A 19,384-nucleotide genomic window follows, 5' to 3' on the forward strand; every position below is an offset into this window, starting at 1 on the left:
AGTGTGTGGCAGTATCGGCTCCCGACCACCAGTCGGGGAACGGTCGGATAACTCCGTGGTTGCACGGGGGATCTCCGGAGTAGGTGTCCTCCGGTTTTCTAAGCGCTCCAGTCGCGACCCATAACCCTCGAACTGGTGGGCCAACATGGAGACCGCGTCACGGAGCTCTGCGATTGCCTGTCCCTGCTGACTCACCAATTGTTCTTGGCGGGTCAGGGAGGACAAAACCTTGTTGAAGTCTGCGGAATCCATGGGTGGCCGGAGAATTCTGTCACGTTGCGGACAAAGCGGAAGGGAACCCGCTTCGCTCGCAACCTAGGTGATCTAAAGGATTCCCGAAACAGCAGACAACAACAAGAACTACGTATGAAAATAAGATTTATTTAACAAAAACCGCACCGCAAAAACGAGACAACAGAAAACGCTGGCAAAAACGAGTACCAGGAAAGGCACGAAAAAACCGAATAACAAAAAACGCTCGCACGAAGGCAAGGAGAAAAACAATCTAGTTGCAATAATAATACACACCGAGAATACACACTCCAAATACGAACTAGCGCACAAAGGCGAAATGCGAGAAGGTACTACGACACAATGGGCACAGCAGTGGCACGGCAAACAATTCTCCGGCAAGTGAAAACACGAAAGCCGGCCCTAATAAAGCCAGTGCCTGATTTCTAATGGGTAGCAGGTGTGCATCCGGCCGAAAACACCGTCTGCCACCTGCTGTCGCAAACGGGACATGACAAATAGAGCGTGATGACGGCGCAGGAAGATTTTTTTTCTCGCGATGATATTGTGATATTTGTCATCTGTGTCCTCGTTGTTGCGCTGGAGAACCTGTCTTGACTTTTGAGAGTGTCAAGGACGGTTCTGGACTAAAATCCATGCATCCACTCAACCGGTATTGTACACGCGTCAAAATCAGAGATGGGTTTCCTTACCTTGACAGCAACATGGACACTTTTGATGCCCTTCTGGATTCAAAACTTCAGAAAGTCAAGTACTTGACTGCATTTTGGATTTGGATCAGGAAAGGTGGTGGATTCGACTGCAGTTTTGATCTCCAACGGTGCCTGTTGTATTAAAGAAAAAAAGAAAACTGTCAGCAAAGTACAATGACTTTTCGCTCAATCTTCTTTTTCGCTCACCAACACGAGTCACACCCCTTTGTCCTTTGTCAATCGTACACCACCTTCTCTCATTTTCATGGAAGTGAATATCACGTTCCATACAACTAGATGATTTCACCGGCAGTTTATCAACCTACATATATGACTGACAGCGCAGAACACATTCAACCTGTTTCAAAATAAACAGGCGGCAGTCCTATGTCTGGAATGCTTATGTGTCTCCGTAAGTCGTACATTTGATACGCGCTCGCGCGCGCCTGCTCAGCCCCGCAGTCCAAGCCACGATAACACAATAATGAGGTCATATCAGTATTCATCTCGCAGGCGGAAAGAGGGTGCGGTGTTGATCGAAATGATATTAGGCCTTCCAAGATGAAGCACATTTACTCAAACACATACTCAGGTACTTTAAGCGTGACCCTTCGTAATGGCTTCATTGGCGCACTGCATAATGGGGCTCCTATTACAAACTGCATCGAAGGGAATCAAATAAGACATGTAATTTCTCTGAAAAAGTAAGAAACACTCACCAAAATGCAGCGTGAGAGCAGCCCTCGCCCGCAGTTTAAGACATTAAGGGTATTTAGCCGCAAGGAGTGGTCAGCGTAATGGGCTGGCTGCGGGTTCATCTGCTTGTCTGCAAAGAGTTTTATTGCCTTTTTGTGCCGTACTTTAGCCATTAAAGAGTTGGAAATGTACAAGATGCGCATGCCAATTTATCCGTTATTTGCCCGCTAAACGTTGAAGCACTTTGCTGTCGTTTGGGGTGATCAATGCTTAATGAATTAGTCTGCTATTTTTTTTTTTTGGTTTTGTTTTGTTTTGTTTCCCATGCACCTCCCTTAAAGGCAGATGCGCTTAGCACCTTCCCAATCCCTCAGAGAGTCTGTCTGATGGAAGCCTTCCACCCCTAATTTATGAAAAGCGAGGAGGCGAGCAGTTCATGTGTCTAGAAGTGCTCGCTTTCTGCCAAATTGCTTTTGGCGAATTCACTCGAGGTCCAAAACCGGAACTCAACCCCAACATTCATTCAACGACGCATGAAAGAATAAACGTCTTGAGCGGCGATGGAAATAAATGGGGAGACGGACACCGAGAGGCCCGCGGATAAACGGCAACAGAGCGGCAAAGCCGTGTTGACTTGGCGGCCGCCAGCATTCTAATGCCGCCGTGATTGCAGAGTGTTTCTAGTGATTACATTTAGCCTATTGAATTAGCCAGGGCTGGTGCTCTAGAGGCAGACGCCCGGGCATCAAAATCCAATTATACATTTGTTAAATAACGTCACGATTGCCTGTGCATAGTTTTGTCGTCGGACTGCATTTGTTTCCGACCGTCAAAATGCCATTGGTTTGTGAGCTTTGGGAAAGGTTATGCAGATGGATAGAATTAATTGTCGGGCAGGGTGGAAAAAAAAATGTCATTAGAACACTTAGATGGCCACGATGGCCCATTTAAATCCCCAGCCTGTTAGCGGCCAGGCATTTTAATTTGTAACTTGACATGATAATGCGGCGGGTCCCCAGCTCACAGACACAAATATTACTCACATTGATTAAAAGAGACTATTGCTTCCTCCCCTCCAATAGCTGGCCACGGACAATCCATACACCGTTCACTCTATTTCACTAACATTTAGTTTGCCTTGACTTTAATGGCCTCCATCTTAATGTGAGCTGTAATATGAACCGCTGCGATATGCAAATAAAAAGTCGCGCAGCGGTGGAAATTAGCATTACGATTATGATCACCAACATGTTCTTAAATGCAATTCGTAATGACAGGAGGCATTTTAGCACAATGAATCGATCACATTAATAAGCCGGCGCACCCTTCCTTTTAATTTAAAAGATAGTGCCTTCTGTAGAGTCCGGGTATGTACTAGCTCGTGTCAACAAATGGTCCAAGCGACTGCATTTCCATTAAAAAAAAAAAAAAAAAAATGCGTGACTATTGTGTCGTAAGGAGAAGTGTCTCATGCGGTGTTTTGCATCGGTCACCGAGTCTTGTGTTTAACCCAAAGTCCCCAAATGAGCTCCAAGGAGAAAAATGGTGCGAGCGCGCGAGCAAAGCGATAGATTGCAAACATCTCCTTGGAGGTCACCGGCTTGCTTCGAGACTGTATTAGATACGGGCGGACAACTCTCCTGCGCTACGAGAGTTGTTGCGGCTAAGGTGGGGGAAGGCTACGCTTCCACGCTAACATATTCTGGGGTGTGAAAGGAGTGGATCATTAAACCCGACTGGAGATTTCAAGGTTAAAGGTCAGATACGGCTCGGTCCGACGGGAGGCCTTGGCGCCTCTATCATTGCGGCGCTCCAGTTTGCACGCACGGAGATGTACTTAGAGCAAGGTTGGGAGCCAAGGCTGCGGATGAACAGAATTTGACAAATACACACACGCGCGTTCACATTCTCCTGATTGTTGACGATTGAGCTACGATGGACATGACCGCTTTTTTTCTCACTTTGATCTGAATGTGATTTGGTCTCCTCATTTGCATTGCTCATGAATCAGCTGACCATGAACGCACAACACCAAAGCACACGATGGAACAAAGCCAAAAACGGGGCACCGTTTTTAGTTCCTTTTTGTGATGGGAAATTCGAAGAAGTCGGCTTGTTGTACTGCCATTTTGTTTTTCCTATCATTTGATGGACTGATCTATATTGTTCCGAATGGATTTCTATCCTTCCTGTGAACACTTTACTTTTATCAAATGGCAGAATATTATTTTGAACAGGGCAAAATTGCAGGGCCATTCGGCGTACTGTAAGCGAAGACGTCGTTATTTCAAGCAATTTGAAAGCATGGTGGACGGCTCCTGTACCCGTTGGCTCCTATTTGCATGGCTTCATCGTGTTTCGTTTGGAGTTCACAAAAACCTATTCGTTAGCTGATAAAAGTTAACATTTCTAAAGTGTATTTGCCTCCGCAAAGCGTCCGACCACCTGGCAGGGAGTGAAAGCAAAGCCTGCAATGAGAACAAACAGACCTGGTTTACTCCAACAACAATGAACGCCTTCATCAGTGCGCGATACTTTTTTTTTTCTCCCCCAAGTGTCACATTTGCCAAGCGCCGGTGACACATTTTAACAATACTGTATCGCCTTTGAAACATGAAGCAAAATGATCAAAATGCCTGGAGACAAACGGTGAGCGCCTCTGGTTTGGAGTTTTGATTTGTGACACTGGAAGGTGCTACATGAAGAACAAATGACGGCACTTTCTACAGTCACTCTTTGTATCGTTATCAAACCTTATCAACTTTTCCCTTTCAAAGCAAACAGATGCGTTACATGTCCCCACTTTGTACTTGGTACAGAGCAGCGACAGGAGATATGGATATGATGCATGAGTGCAGACTGCTAAAATGAGGGGCCCTGCTTCACTAATAAACGCAGCGTGCGTGCAAAATATTACACGTGGCACTTTAATAATGATTTCCATTCCGTGTTAACACAATCTATGTGGCCATTTGCAATTTATTATTTAAACCAATGCGCTTTCCCTCATGTCGATTTTACCTTGTGGAGAAATGGCAAATCCATATTGGATTTAAAGTTTCATGAGGAATCCCTTGGTCATTGACTGTTAAACATCTTTTGACAACAGTAAGAATTAGCCTCTTACAGCACATAGCGTCGCCAAGTCTACCCGACATATCGTCGGCAAAAAAAAAAGTTCTTCACTGCTTGTCATTACAAGGGTAACGGCTGGCTTCTAACAAGAGGTGAGATACTGTGCGTACATGCAAACGCCACACAGGAGGGAATTGAACCCCCACCTCTGCACTGTGATGCGGACGTGCTAACCAGTCGAGCACCGTGGCGCCCGACTCCGATTTATATGTAATCATATTTAAACCTCATCGGAGCATTAACAAATGCTCATTTCCTCTCGGCGAGAGAGCCAAATTGTTCCTTCACACGATGAAGAAAGAGATGCCATCCGAATGTACCGCATTGTCCAAAAGTTTCCAGGCCATCATGGTGCATAGTTGAAGAATGACCCCCAAACTTTGAATGAGAAATTCAAACAAGTTGTGCAAAAAGGAATTCCAAATGAGTGTTTCTACGGTCTGGCATATAGCGCGAGGTGTGGAATGAATACCCATCACGGCCGAAGGTGACTGGATACGTGCGAGGCGGCGAGCGGGAGCGCCAGAAAATAACCTAAATTTGCACTCATTTTCACTTTCCTTGGGTGAATGCTGTAACAGATTGAACCTTGCTACAACACGGCCTGCTAGTTCTCAATCATGCATGAATGTGTGTGTGGCATGTGTGGACAATGGGTCGACTCCCGGTCTCCCAGTTGTCCTAGCCTCCCTGTGGCGAGGCTGAATAACACACCTCATTCTGAGCTTCTTTTCTACTGCTCACGCATTTTCACACCTGTTGTTTTGTTTTGTTTTGGTTTTTTTTTTCTCCTTCCAATGGGCTGAGACAAAAGCAGATCGGTGTTTTTGCCACTGTATTCACCCCAGTGTGTGTGTGTGTGTGTGCGTGTGTGCGTGTGCGTGTGCGTGTGTGTGTGTGTGTGTGTGCGTCACCCACGCCGGACACCCCCGTGTCAGTCTGTCAGGAAATGCCCCATCAACGACATTTATGTATAGGCTTGGAGTTGGTTTATCCGGGTCTTGAGAACTGCCCATCACAATGATTGACAGTTCTGTTATTGGTTGTGGCTTCAATGATAAGTCTTTTATTCCAAACCACTAATCTGCTATATGGTTTATTTGTTGCTTTAAAAGTCGCTTCTCACAACGCAACCCATTTCAAATGGGTGTAAAAAAGCTCATAATTGCTCACTTTTTTTTAGGCCCAAAACTGAAGACTGCACGTTGATGCCGCCTTCGAGACGCACGTCCGTCGTTGCTGCGATCAACCCTCAAGAGACGGCCAGAAACCGTGGTCGCCTGTAAGCTTTCATCGCCTGGATAAAGCACGAGGCACAGCGCCAAGCTCTTTGAATCTGTTTATCAGGACGTATGCATCTCCCCTCTCTGCGTGGACGTAATCCCTCTAACGGTGATCAAAAACAATTCACGAGACTCACTTGGTCTCTTCCGTCACATTATCTCGCACATCTCTGATATCATTACTTGCCAACACGTAGCAAAGCCCCAATCCCTTTTGGACTTGCCACCGCGTGCCACAATGGATGCTTCACTTGCATCCGTCGTTCCAATCTCGCCGCCTGTCTCCCGCCGCCATCCCATGCCCCTCTCCATATTTCCCATGACTTTTTAGGAGTATTAGCGCAGGTAGGAACGCTCATTTTCCGCTCATCAAGCAGCTCACAGCGTGCGCCTTTCCTGTTGAGTGCTACTGGGAAATGGATCGTTCAGACGGCCCGAGGTCCTGCGGAGTGATGAGGTGTTAGACAGGACATCATCAATTCATAGTGGGATCCGTGCCCACCATAATGACAGGGGGGGTTGGGTGGCTGCTGTGCGTGTGCGCGCGCGCGCGCGCGCGGGCTCCCACCCGCCCAACAATTAAAATGTGAGACAGGCTAAAGAGAGTGATTATGAGCTGACCTTTGCAGCGGTTTTAGACACCCTGACGGTGATAGGTTTATAAGGGAGTGCAAATGGGAAGCGACGCACGTAAACACGCGCACTTGCATATAAATGCGGACTCTCCGTGCTCAGCATGCCGCGAGGATCGATAGGAATTAAAACTTCCACGGCAGACGGCAGAGGCTGATTGCCAGCTAATGTCCCTCTGTTTACCCCCTCCAAGCTGAGGTCGTGCCAACGCGCACGCCGGCAATCTCCGACACACATTGGGCAAATTAAAGTTCAATTTCTTATGCTGATATCGCGGCTGATGAAACAGCTTGTTAATTCCGTTTGAGTGAATAACAAGATTGCGGGTGTTTGTGTGAGCAAGCGCTTCGCTCGGATGCGGGACAACGGCCAACGGCCATTCCCTAGTCGAACACTTTCTCGCTCTGAATCACGGGGGCCCTGGACTGCAGAAAAGCTGGAAGACAGAAGCGAGCACTTAAATTTGATTTAAAAATAAAGTATTTCAAAACAGATTCGTATTTCGCTTCGGTTAGTTAAAATACGCATTGAACATTTGACGTTGTCAGGTAAACGCAAGCAAATCTGGCATCTTGAACTGGAGAAGGCACTTTTCATTTTTCTTCATATGCACACGTTTGTTAAGGACGTGATTATATTGGATTACATGTTGATATTTTTACATCTATAAATGTTCATACTGTATTCTACATCGTAGTCGGTGGCCATTTTATTGAAAATGATTACGACATAACGGAGAGATGTCCCTCGAGATGCATCGTAACGAGGTTCGACTGGAGAACTATAGATGCTTATTATCGCTGTCTAAAGGTTACATTTTAGGACCTGTGAGGGACATATTATTTGACATGGTCTTTCTGGGAAAAAAAAAGAGACAGATTTGCCTGATACAAATTGACTTTCACTTAAAATTATTCCAACGTATGACTCAATTTGCAGTTATTATCCATTGTTTATTATTTCGAGCGACTTGGATAAAATCTCTGTTTTGTGCTGATGCGGCTCCGAAATCTTTGTAAGGAATCCAACAAAAATTCTCACGAGGATGCACTCCAGCTACTTTTGGCCATCAGAAGTTCGCGGTTGGCTCTCTGTTGTGCCAGGGACAAATTAGAGAGACAAAGCCAGACAAAGGCTCGAGTAATGACAAATAGTGCAGCAGGGAGAGCGAGATGGGAGGACGCGATAAAAGGAAGAACGGCCCCAGACAATGAAAGCGGACTCTCTGTATGGGAGACAATTAGCGCGCAGGTTGGCTGTCCTTTACGACTCTCATGGCTCATAATAACCAGGCTAAACGTTTATATTAACACAGGATATCAGCCGCGCCGTCAGAGCAGTCAAAGCACACATAATTATATCCAGGCCTCCAAATGAACCGGCGTTCGTTTCATACACATTCATAAGAAAGGGGGGTCGGGGCGGAGGGGGCTCGGGGTTGGAAAAAAAACGTGAGAGAAAGAACGAGAGAAGCCAAATCTAATTTAGCCCTTCAAATCACATTCATAGGCTGGGACTGTCATGTACCTCCTGAGAGTCAAGGATGACAGAGAGAGGGAGCCCGAGCGAGAGACTGAAAGGGACAGTGAGCGAGAGAGGGGGGAGCCAGAGGAGGCTGCGAAAGGTCAAGGGACCTCAACTTAGTGCGGACAGCCAAATATTATGTTAATAGAGACTCCCATTTTACATGGAGCTAATCAGAGTGGCCCAGAATTAAAGGGCCAGATAATTAATTTTCGAAGGAAGGGTTATCCGTGTCTGCCTATTGTCTTGGTGGGGAAACCAGAGAGAGAGGGGGAGGGGGAGGGGGCGGGGGGAAGGACACAGAAAGAGACAGGAGTCCCTCAGATTGTGTTGAACATGCACTGATAAGACAAGGGGAGCAAGGAGTGACACAAAAAGAAGAAAAAAAACGATGGACGTGGGAAAAGTGCACAGAATAGAAGTCGCACCAAAAAAAAAAAGGAACATCGTTAAAAAGGTCTGAGGGTGGGAATAAGAAGCTGCAGGTTATTTGGTTTTTTTTTTTTTTTCGACATCTTCCAATCTGTTTCATTTCAATCATCTGGGGTGTTGCTATGAGGGAGGAAAGGGCTGGTTTGGGCGTGTGTGTGTGTATATATATATATATATATATATAGGGAGAGAGAGAGAGAGTGAGCGAGAGAGACACACACACACACACACACAGTAAATTTACGATTGTAAATGATTCTCTTGGTTAGATTTTTTTTCCTACTTGAATACAATTATTATATCTGCAAAGGCCATTGTAAGAAAATATTTCTATCACTTTTCATCATGAAACACAATCTGTTTACAATCAATGTACAGCACCTGCCGTCCAGTATGATTTGTTTTCCCTGCATGATATCCGCAAGACTGATGTGAAGAGAGATGAGAAAGGCCTGTACATTTCCTCATGTAAAAGCTTTATAGTAGACAAGCGGGCTATAGGAGGTTCTGGGCTTTGTAGACCACACTGAATTATTTGCTCTTTTTATAGCATATCTGGCATTAGTTGTTGCTTTATGGTGTGTTTTGCCTCATGCACTCCACGTCAGGCTGTTTCAAGCCCGTAAAATGAATCCCTGAAAAGATGTAAAAACGCATCTTTTTTTTTTTTCTTCTTTTTTATCACATGCTTGTCCTTGGCCATAAAGCGCTGCAAATCATCATGCGGCTCAAACAAGCTCAGTATTCCCTCAGCGGAAACTGCACACGTTCACACTCGCTATCTTTTCCCATACTCATGTTTAATCCATCGGGGATACGGCCTCATTACAACCTGCCACAGTCCAAGTACCTGGCATGCAAACACACCATTCGTGCAGTGTCAACACGATTCCGAATGCTCGGCCGCTGGATGACATCATTTTACGCCGACGGAGCCAAGCCGTTTTCCCCGCCGTTGCACAGAAACAAATGTGCAAAAGCACGGGCATCTCAGGTGGGCGATGCCCCGTTTACATGGACTAATGTCTGTTAGCGGGTACTTACTTTGAAGCATCATCCCACCACGTCTGCAGTGTTAGCCCAGATTATGTTGAGGCTGTCACTCAAGGCGCGCGCACACACTCACCAACAGGCACAGGCGCGCACCCACACGGCGGCATTGTCCCATTCTCTTGAAGCAGTCTAAACACATCGCCGAGCCCGCTTTCGTGGGTGAGCCTCACAGGTCTGATTTACATACACCAGGTGCATTGTGATGTTTGCACCTCTGTACGAAAGCATTCTGCCGGCTGCTGCTTCGCAACATGAAATGTTCCCGCTAAAATGTAATTTTCACCCCTATTGTTGGGACGGGAGATGACAAAAGATGGAATATGACAGGGGAGAATTGGGTGGAGGGGGAGAAGAATAAAGGCGGTGGGAAAAGGGAGAGGGCTCGGGGAAAACACGGCAAGAGCCGCTCCTTTGATATTCTCGGAAGGACAAACAGTTGACAAAATGAGATGACTCAAACCTGACCCCTTGAAGGCAATCAATAAATAAATGACTAAAAAAAAAAAAAAAAATGATGTCAGCGGTGACCGCCGCCCTTCTCTTTTCTTTTCAACATCAACATTTAACACTGTTATTCAATTGACCTCCATTGACTACTAATCCTCAAAGTGTGTCGGATTCATTGAGCCGAAAGTGTCGCTAGACTTAGTTCTGTTCATCTTTCAACCAAATGGGACTAATATGGGCTTTTTCCAGTTTAATCTGTACGATGATGATGAGATGTGCCGTTTGACTCAAAGAGCCCGGGAGCGAGCGCATACTACAAAAGAGCAGAGTAGGGCCTTCTTGAAGCAGTGGAACGTCAGAGTGCAGGGTGCGGGGGGGAACCCCGACAGTCCGGCTTCCCAAAAGTGGGACGAGCTGGAGTCATTCCACAGCGGCTTTGCTTTTTCTTTGGCCAGCATCTCTGAAAGCCTCGCGTCCCGCTTTCACGACTCCAGCATGTTTTGTTGCAATTTTCCGAGGCATTTCCGGGGGTGGGGTCTCCATCACTCCATTTTCCCAAATATTGATCTCCTTTGCTCCAGTCTGGGGTGTTAGTGTCTTTATGAATTTACCGTATTTCACGCAGGCAGTGTTTTACTGGTCCAATCTGAGCCTTAGTTCAATAGTAATGCAATCAGCCAAGTTTAACTCCATTTTCTGTCTCTTCTGGCTGAAAGAGCCGCGTTTACATCTCACGCACGGCCGTGTGTGAATGGAAGTCGGCTCTCACATGTGCATTTAGTTGCATACGTGCACGCCGTGTGCGCACACTGTACTTTGACACTCCCGATGCTTCCTTTTCTGCTCCATCTTATTGAAGGCTGGTTCTTATCCTGTCAGCCATCGCTCTGCGGGGAAGGGAGGGCGCGGCGAGGCACTTAGAGAAAGATGAAGAAGGGGAACAGAGAGGAGGAAGAAACCGAACAGAAAAAGCCCAAATGAGGCTCAAAGAGGGAGGAGGAGTGGTGCACAACCATGAAGAGGTGTCATTGTCATCTTCACCCGGGGGGCGGGGGGGCCCAATGAGAGATTGAACCTGAGCAAGTCGGCAAGTGAAGATCTGACTCTTTCCGGGAATCACGTCATTGTCATTAATATGCGCGGAGACCGGTAAGGATGTGTAAACAATTCACGAATGTGTGCCAGGTTGCCTTTCAGCGGTGCGTCTCTTATGGGAAGGTTGCCTTTCTAATCAAATCTAGACAAACATTTTGCAGGAAACCTTTGCTGGTTGGCTAAGGTTCCAAATATCTGGGTTCAATTACTGCGAATAAACCACGGTGCTGTGTCATCGATAGCATTTTAGGGTCGTGACGGAAAACTGAAACAGAATATTACTTAGCGGAGAACGGACATCCAATAAGGCCAAACAATCTTCATTTGGATGAGCACCCGACAGTATTGTGGACCTTTGTCGACGCCGGCCTCCTGCATACGCCGAATATCATCGTTCATCCATTTTTCACAACGCCTATCCTGTTCAATGCGCCTTTCTTTTGAGAAAGGTGCGGGCAAAAGCAAACCACGATTGCCAACATTCACATTTCACAAATTTATTTTGAGTCGTATTTCTCATTGAAATGTGGCATTGTCCCACAATAGAAAAAAAAAAAACAAAGTGAAAAACACCATAAACATTTCTGCTTGAATTCTGAACGGCAGTGTATGTCCTCAGCAGCTTCTTTTTACTTGCACGGTCGCTTCACCTAATCCGAACAGGTAATCGTGAAAGTTACTGGAACTAAATTCCAGATCCACACTCGTTGGGAAGGAAGGTGTTCCCACAGATAGCTGAATAGAGGATGTTAATCCAAAGCAGACTCCCATCTGTCTCCCATTATAAGGACTCTTCCTTAGTCCCAAGAATGTCTACATTTCATAAATATTATCTGGGCCTGGCAGAGAAGGCCGGACAAAAGCCAGAGCACTTTTCAGGGCCGCATCCAAGCGTAATTAGCAATCATAACATCATCTCGACATGCCACATGGCCTCTTTTTCTGCAAGCCTCTTTAATTGCCTTGAGGTACAATCGAAAACATATAGAAAAAAAAAAGATATATCTTATATACATATACTCTGACAGACCTAAGTTGGTCAAGAAACCTCCTTCCAAACAACAACAAAAATGTGATGACGAGACGGCTTTGTTGTTGCCTCATCAAGGAAGTACAAAATGGTCATGGGTCAAGTGCACAATGTCCTGTGACATGAAAACTCAGGAAGAGCAGCTCTCACCGTGATCATTTATTTCTTTATTTTGCTTTGCATTCTCCATACAGCTTCTGAAACATCTCATAATAGCCACGGGAGAGAGGAAAGAGCAGATGACACACATGTATATGGTGGCAAGCGGGAGGGAGGAGGGAGAGAGAGCGAGAGAAAAGATGTAAGCTCATTACTGAGACAAGTTGAAAAAGCGGAGCATGAGAGAGAAGAAAAGTAAAAGTTAAGCACTTCCTGAAACTTCGGCTTCTTTTCTATCTATCTTGAAGAGTTTACCCCCCTCAGACCCCCATCGTCATCAGCACCGCTACCACCTGCGACACCCCCCCCCCCCCCCCCCCCCCCCCCCCCTTACTCATTCTCTCTCGTCACTCTCTTTGAGTTAAGGAGGGGAAGGTAATCGTAATGAAATGACCCCGCGAGGCATGATGGCAGCCCTCGCCTGATAAGTTATTCCTGACTGACTTTTAAGCTGCTGTCAAGCAATTTCCCTTGAAACCTCGCTTTGTTTTTTAGGGATTGTGCGCATGTGTGCGGGGAGTTGTGCTGGTATGTTGGTGTGTGCGTGCGCCTGTGCGCGGTGATATGTTGCTTTGACACCCCAACTTCTCTCCCATGAGGGGTGCAGATGACAACCTGGAGGTATAGCGATGGGAATGTGCGTGTCGCCGGGTGCGGCGGGAGACATCTCACAGATGACAATCCAGCTAATTGAAATGACAGATTATTCTAATGTGCAGAAAGTCATTAAAAAGCCAGCAGCCGTTTTTCTTCCCTTTTTCCTCTTTTTGGCTCTCTCTCTCTCTTCCCATTTCCCTCGCTGAGTATTTCTGCCTCCAGAGTGCGGGATATAGCTGGATCTGAACTTCAAGGAAATGTTGGCATCCCATTTCAAGCTCATGATCAGGACAACTTGACGTGCCCGAGTTAAATGCAGATGCTCGTTACCTGACTTGTACTCAAATGAAAACGATCAAAGCTTCTGCTCCGATTCACATGAATACAATCGAATGAAATTAGGATGGAAAATCAGGACTTTCGATGATGGGCACAGGATACGGGCAAAACTGAACGAAACGCTAAAAGGGATCGTTCTTTTCGGTATCGGAGCTGACATTGTGCAGGTATTCATTGGTTCGGTCCTACAGCTTACCCTCTTCGGGGCGGTGAGTGAGCGCGCCCCCGGCCGACTCTGAGTGAGAGGCAGGGTCGACTAGACCTGATGTCAGTTCATTGCATTCACACTGACATTCAACGACTACGGCCCACGAAGGGCCTATCCCAACAAGCACGGTTCTGGAATTTGGGAGGAGGAAGCCGGACTACCAGATGGAGAACATTCGAATGCCACACAGAAAGGACACAGCTGTAAACTCATCTCGATATTACGCTAGAAGCAAGGTGCCACACATGATCTTTCCCCCAAAATGGTCAGGGATGAATAACTGCCAGCTTGGACATAAAAGCCCTCCAACTGATGCTTCAGGACAAGCAAACAAACATCTGCTGTGTTTCAGGATAATGCTGTCGTGCGCATGCCAGGCCAATAGGTGGCCAAATTGAGTGCACAATCATCAAACTCACAAAGCCCGAGTCTGCTCGCGGCGGCAAAGCAAAATAGAGCGCTTGGCCGTAGCCGCTTGCGACACATGGCTTGACATGAATCCACCATTTTTTGGTTTGTCCAATGGCTAAATCGGTTCTGTTCATTTATGTGTCAACAGACAGAAGCCCGACATGATACTCAAGGTTTAGAGATCAGGAATACATGACAGACTGGCTGAGGAAATTCCAGCAAATCTAAATCCTTCCTCTGTCTGGACTGACTCACAACTACTTTCCAATTCCAGCCACAGTTTTTTTTTTTTAAAACTCCAACACTGGTATGGCGATATCTGAAAACATTCAGGCGGCTGATAGGGAACTGCTCCCAGTCCGCCTTGCAACAGATGCAGACAGCTGAAACCGGGCGGGGAAAACATTCTCTCAGATACCGCCACCAACTCCGCCTTTATTGACATTCAGCAGAGGTAAATATTTAGCAGCTGGCTGTTGAGTGCCGTGTGCAGTACGGCAGCGGCCAGCCCGCGGTGGAGATATGTATATAGACAAGGCTGTTTTATTACGAGCTGCTGCAGACATATTAAGGTAAAGTATGCCTGACACCCCGGGAGGAAATTGCCTGTATATGACACTATTCCTCAATACTGTGGCAGCTCGCCTCAATGCAATTTTGCACCGGGCGATTGACGAAGAATGACATGCAAGGGAGGGAGAGCGAGATGAGAAAGGCGGCCGCGCGTTCACATGCTCGGGGACGGCGCCGAGTGTCTCGTCAAACGTGCGCCGCGTAGATGGCACGCCGGGGTGACGCGCAGGGTTTGGAATTGCACTTTGCCCTGTTGTGAGGGATCGGCCCAAAGAGAGCGCTGTTTACCCGAGGCCTGCTTCTGTTTGCGGTCCAGGCGCCGGCAGGCCGTGGCCGATATTTCCGGGAAACAAACAAACGGCGAAAAGCGATCAGCCGCTCTGTAATCCATTAATCAGGGATGAACCATTGACTTTTCATTTTACCGAGACGTTACGATTCCAACAGTTTTGAGAAAGCCCTTTTTTTTTCCTCTGGAGTGCATAAAGCAAATATCATGTCCCCCTCTTCGCCCCAAATGTGTGTGGGAATTGAGACCACTGTTATTTTGGTATAGGGGAATCTTTATATAACGGACCCTCTGAAGTCAAATGGCCAAAGGTCATCAAATTCAGAATTCAATATAGTGTCTGGAAAAACGGACTCAAGACAGCCAAAAAGTCAGAGCCATCAGGTGTCTGATGACATTTTGTTTTTTTTTTGGCTTTTGTGCAGCACAACAAAAGTTGTATCGCCTGTCCCGGATGATGTCACTGAAGACCTCAGACCAGGGACAATCTGGTGACGCCTGCAGCGGCGTTTATTCCGAAAAGAGTGAGCGGCCTCAACAGGAGGGCTTCGGAGACTATGCTGTACACCGCAAGCTATGCATGGGCTGAGGACACTGAGCGTCAACATGTTTACTGTCACTTTTTCCCATGTCATGTTTTTTTCCCCCTTTTCTTTTAACTTCTTGAACACGTGGCACTTATGTATGTTCAAAAGTGAGATGCATTGAGAGATGCATCACCTCTGCATTATGCCTAAGTCTCGTAAGATTCAGGATGATCATAATAATAATAATAATAATAATAATAATAATAATAATAAGAAGAAGAATTGTCAGTAATCTTCCAGTGACCAACGCGTTTTCACATGTTCTCTCCCCAACCGTGGTGGTTTCAGTCCTCAACCCTCACACTGTTATATTTCCCTACATAAGATCGCCATCCTTTGTTGATTTTTATTTCCACGCGGGGACCTTATAAACGCATACGTTCTTAAAATGGACCACTTTTTTCAAAACACCTTCAATCCAGTTTCAGGACAAAGCCATGCAGTTTTCTTTTCAACGTCTAGATGTCCCTGTTGTCTACAGTCTTTAGTCCCAATCAGTCTCAACTGCCCGTCCTGCCCGCATAAAAATCCAAATATTCTCCCAATCAAATTCTAATTAAAAAGAACAACCTAATTAACCTCGGGAATGTATCCCATAATTCGGTAATATTAACACGATCATCCCAGAGCTTGTAAATGTTCACTGATAAAAAGCAAAAGGCGGAATTCAAGCCGCTTGCTAATTAATAGGAAGACATGATAATTGAGCTTATGAAAACGGGATGAAATTGGTTGGGACTTTATAGTTTTAGGGATTTTTTTTTTTTTTATCAGCATGTCAAATGTGAAATTGAGTCATGTTTTATTTTTTTTCTTTGAAGACTGAAGGCTGCGCGATTGGGATGAAGTATGTGGCGCATCACACGGCATGCTTTGCTCGCCGCCTATTCCCCAAAGAGGCACACGCTCAAGTGCTGCACAATATCTTAAAACATGCACGAGCGGGACCTAACACTGGATCAAACCGCTGCCACATATTCGTCATAACTCAATGGGGGGGGGGAAAAAAAACAAAAAAAACTAAAACAAAAAAAAAACAAAAACTAACTCATTCTCTGAGACATGCGTGCACGCGTCTCGTGTGTGTTGCGCGTGCACGTGTGGCAAAGGCAGCACTTGACTGCTCCTGACTTGTGATTGGAAAATTGAACCGGGAGACAAAAGAGGTGACGTGACAATGAGGTGGAGAGACACGAGGAGAGAATGAAAGCGCCGAATTGTAGCACACTCCTGTGGCTCATCACCGCCACCTATTCCGGCTCGGCAATATATCTGTCAGAACCCTCATCGCCGTCCCAAGGTAGAGTCTTCCATTCATAATGGCCCATTTAGAGTAAATAGCTCCAGATCATCAGCATAGTCGCCATTATCAAAGATAGATAACCAGGAGCGCCGCGACTGAGCTTTCGCCAGCATACTGACGGTCTGTAATATGCCGCGCCACAGAGCGCCCAGGGTGCCCGAAAAGACAAAGAAGAACAAAGCGTGGAAGCACAAGAAAGTGAAGAAGCCCAGCTAACTGCTTACTTGGTAAATTGGTTGCGGCTGTCCTTTCCTTGTCTTTTTCAGAGAGAGGAGAAATGCTCGACCGGCAGTCGGACAACAGCGCAAGTTTCACGTTACTTCCTAAGAGGCCATCATTCAATTTCAAGTCCCAGTCACAGAGTCCGCGCCTCGGACAAACTGACGCGATAGTAAATCTTGAGCAAGTTTCACTTCCAGACTGCCAACTGTTTTCAGTTCAGACCGGGCATGAAAAATCACTCTCAAACCACACCTGTGATTTATACCCGAATACCTGCTTATTGGATCGCTGCAGTCCTAGTGCATAGCAGTTTTAAGGAATGGAATTGCACATGCACTGCATTTTGCCCTTATGTTGATTTATATGGGTTGTACATTAGCATAACTTCATACATACTGCATATGTAAGTTTTGCATCTTTTAGTGGTGGTCACATTAAATTGGGAACCAGCATAAAATGGAGTATTTGTTCTGATGGATTATACTGTTGCGACAGCTGTACGAAACAGGCCGAAGCCGAATGTAATGTACGGGAATTAGCCGCAACACGATGCGGACTGTGCATATTGCTCCCTTGTCCTTCATAAGAGAGGTAATACATTGTGCCCATGTAACATTTCAGTGATTACTAATAAAGCAGCATAATTAAAATTCAAGCTTTGGGCATGTTTTTGCATTGATAAATGCATATACTGTCCAGATGCGGATTCTCTCTCACACACACACACACACACACACGCACGCACGCACGCACGCACACACACGGATTGAGTGTGGCACAGCCTGAGGCTACATGTATAATACTGTACGTATAACGGTGATTAGTGACACCACCCCTCTTGCATCAGAAAGTCATTTAAGCTAAAGGTTGTTAACGACCAAACTATATTTTGGGACAAAGAAAAAAACAACCATCACATATGTAAATGCAACAAAGTTGTTACACTGGAGGGGATATCTGCCATCCTAAGGAATGTCAAAAATGCATCACTGATATGTCATTAGTGATACATTAATATTGATGCTCATGCTCAACATGTTCTAGCATGATCCTCATCTGTCTTTAATTAGAACTTGGAAATGCAAGTAAAGCGTTTATGGTAGAAGAGGTCATCTTCGCATCCATCATCTCTCCTCTAAGCCTCTGACTCCTCCTTTTGGTACAGTGAGAACTGAAGTTCTTATCAAATCACATCATTTTATCGTAAGTCCTCACATAGTTTAATACCTTTGCAAAGAATTCCGGGTTTGAAACTTTGACTGAGTGCATTGACGCTGAGTAATTCATAGTTCAGCTTTTTGCACAGGCAAAAGAGATCAACCTTCCCCTGACAAGTCGCTAAAATAAATGCAAGTAGCAATAAACAGACACTCTGTACATTAATGGGTCACAACATGCGGAATACCTAAATAATCGAAGTCAATCTTGACTTGAATCGTAAGACGAGCCTCATTTTTGAACATTTTTAACTTTTTTTTTAAAACATACATCCAGCCATTATCTGAACCGCTTATCCTCACCGACAGAGCCAAACAAAGTAAATTGACCAGCAGAGGACAGAGGTGGTCCGTTGTTCCATCTCTTGACTTCAACCCACAAATTAATCACTTGGTAAGTGATGCTTTCTCCTGTTTAATAAATCCCACGTGGTAATGTTCCATCTATACTTTAGAGCCTGTTCTGTGAGGGGTGTGTGTGGGGAGGGGGGGGGGACATGATACATCGACTCTAGAGGCGTGGAGTCTCTACAGCATGATGTCAATGGCAAACACTCAATGTGGGGAACACACCGGCAAACAGGGAAACAATTTGTTTAATCATAAAGTGCATTTACATAAGGCAACGGCTGCATAAATGAATGCATAATTGAACAGGTTAATGCATAATGGAGAGTTCCCCGGGGACAATAAATAAAGTGCCTTTTGAAAATGTGTGAGACAAGGCGAGGGGGGGGGGAGCAAGAGAGTGGGAGAGAGACAACAGTCCCCGCCGAGCGTCAGACAAAACATGAAACACGAGACCATGCCAAGGCCACCGAGGTAGTTGGGAGGGGGGGGGGGTATGGCAGGAAATAAATAAGTAAAAAGGGTGAAGTCATGCTAAGAGGATTTGGGGACATGCTTGGTTTCTTGCCATAATCTGTCTATTAGCACCAAAGTATTTGCAGCTCTCATAAGCATGGCAGGGACACTAATAGTGACAAGCTCACACACAACTTACTCCAACTTAACATTGCCGCATGGGAATCGTCCCACACGCTCTGTTTATCCTCTTTTTTTTTTTCCACCATCCATTTTTTTTCTCAACCTTTTCCATAGGACAAGCACATCCTGTTTGGGGGAATCATTATTAACACCACCGGCGGCTAGTAGAATTGTTGCCAGGGGGGTGCGCTAGTAATAATTATATATATATATATATATA

The 19,384-nt window shown here is 45.8% G+C and overlaps 1 long non-coding RNA gene across 1 annotated transcript in view; it reads right to left on the reverse strand.

Annotated features, from left to right (window-relative positions):
- Nucleotides 1-754: 754 nt before the first annotated feature.
- LOC109515551 (uncharacterized) overlaps nucleotides 755-19,384 on the reverse strand; it is a 29,932-nt gene continuing 11,302 nt past the window's right edge. The window contains exons 2-3 of the long non-coding RNA XR_002168210.1: nucleotides 1,664-1,770; nucleotides 755-1,076 (exon numbers count right to left, since the gene is read on the reverse strand). This is a non-coding gene — a long non-coding RNA (uncharacterized LOC109515551). The remainder of the gene's footprint in view (nucleotides 1,077-1,663; nucleotides 1,771-19,384) is intronic.

The sequence above is a fragment of the Hippocampus comes genome, unplaced genomic scaffold, assembly GCF_001891065.2.
Source record: "Hippocampus comes isolate QL1 unplaced genomic scaffold, H_comes_QL1_v1.1 scaffold149, whole genome shotgun sequence".
Lineage (NCBI taxonomy): Eukaryota > Metazoa > Chordata > Actinopteri > Syngnathiformes > Syngnathidae > Hippocampus > Hippocampus comes.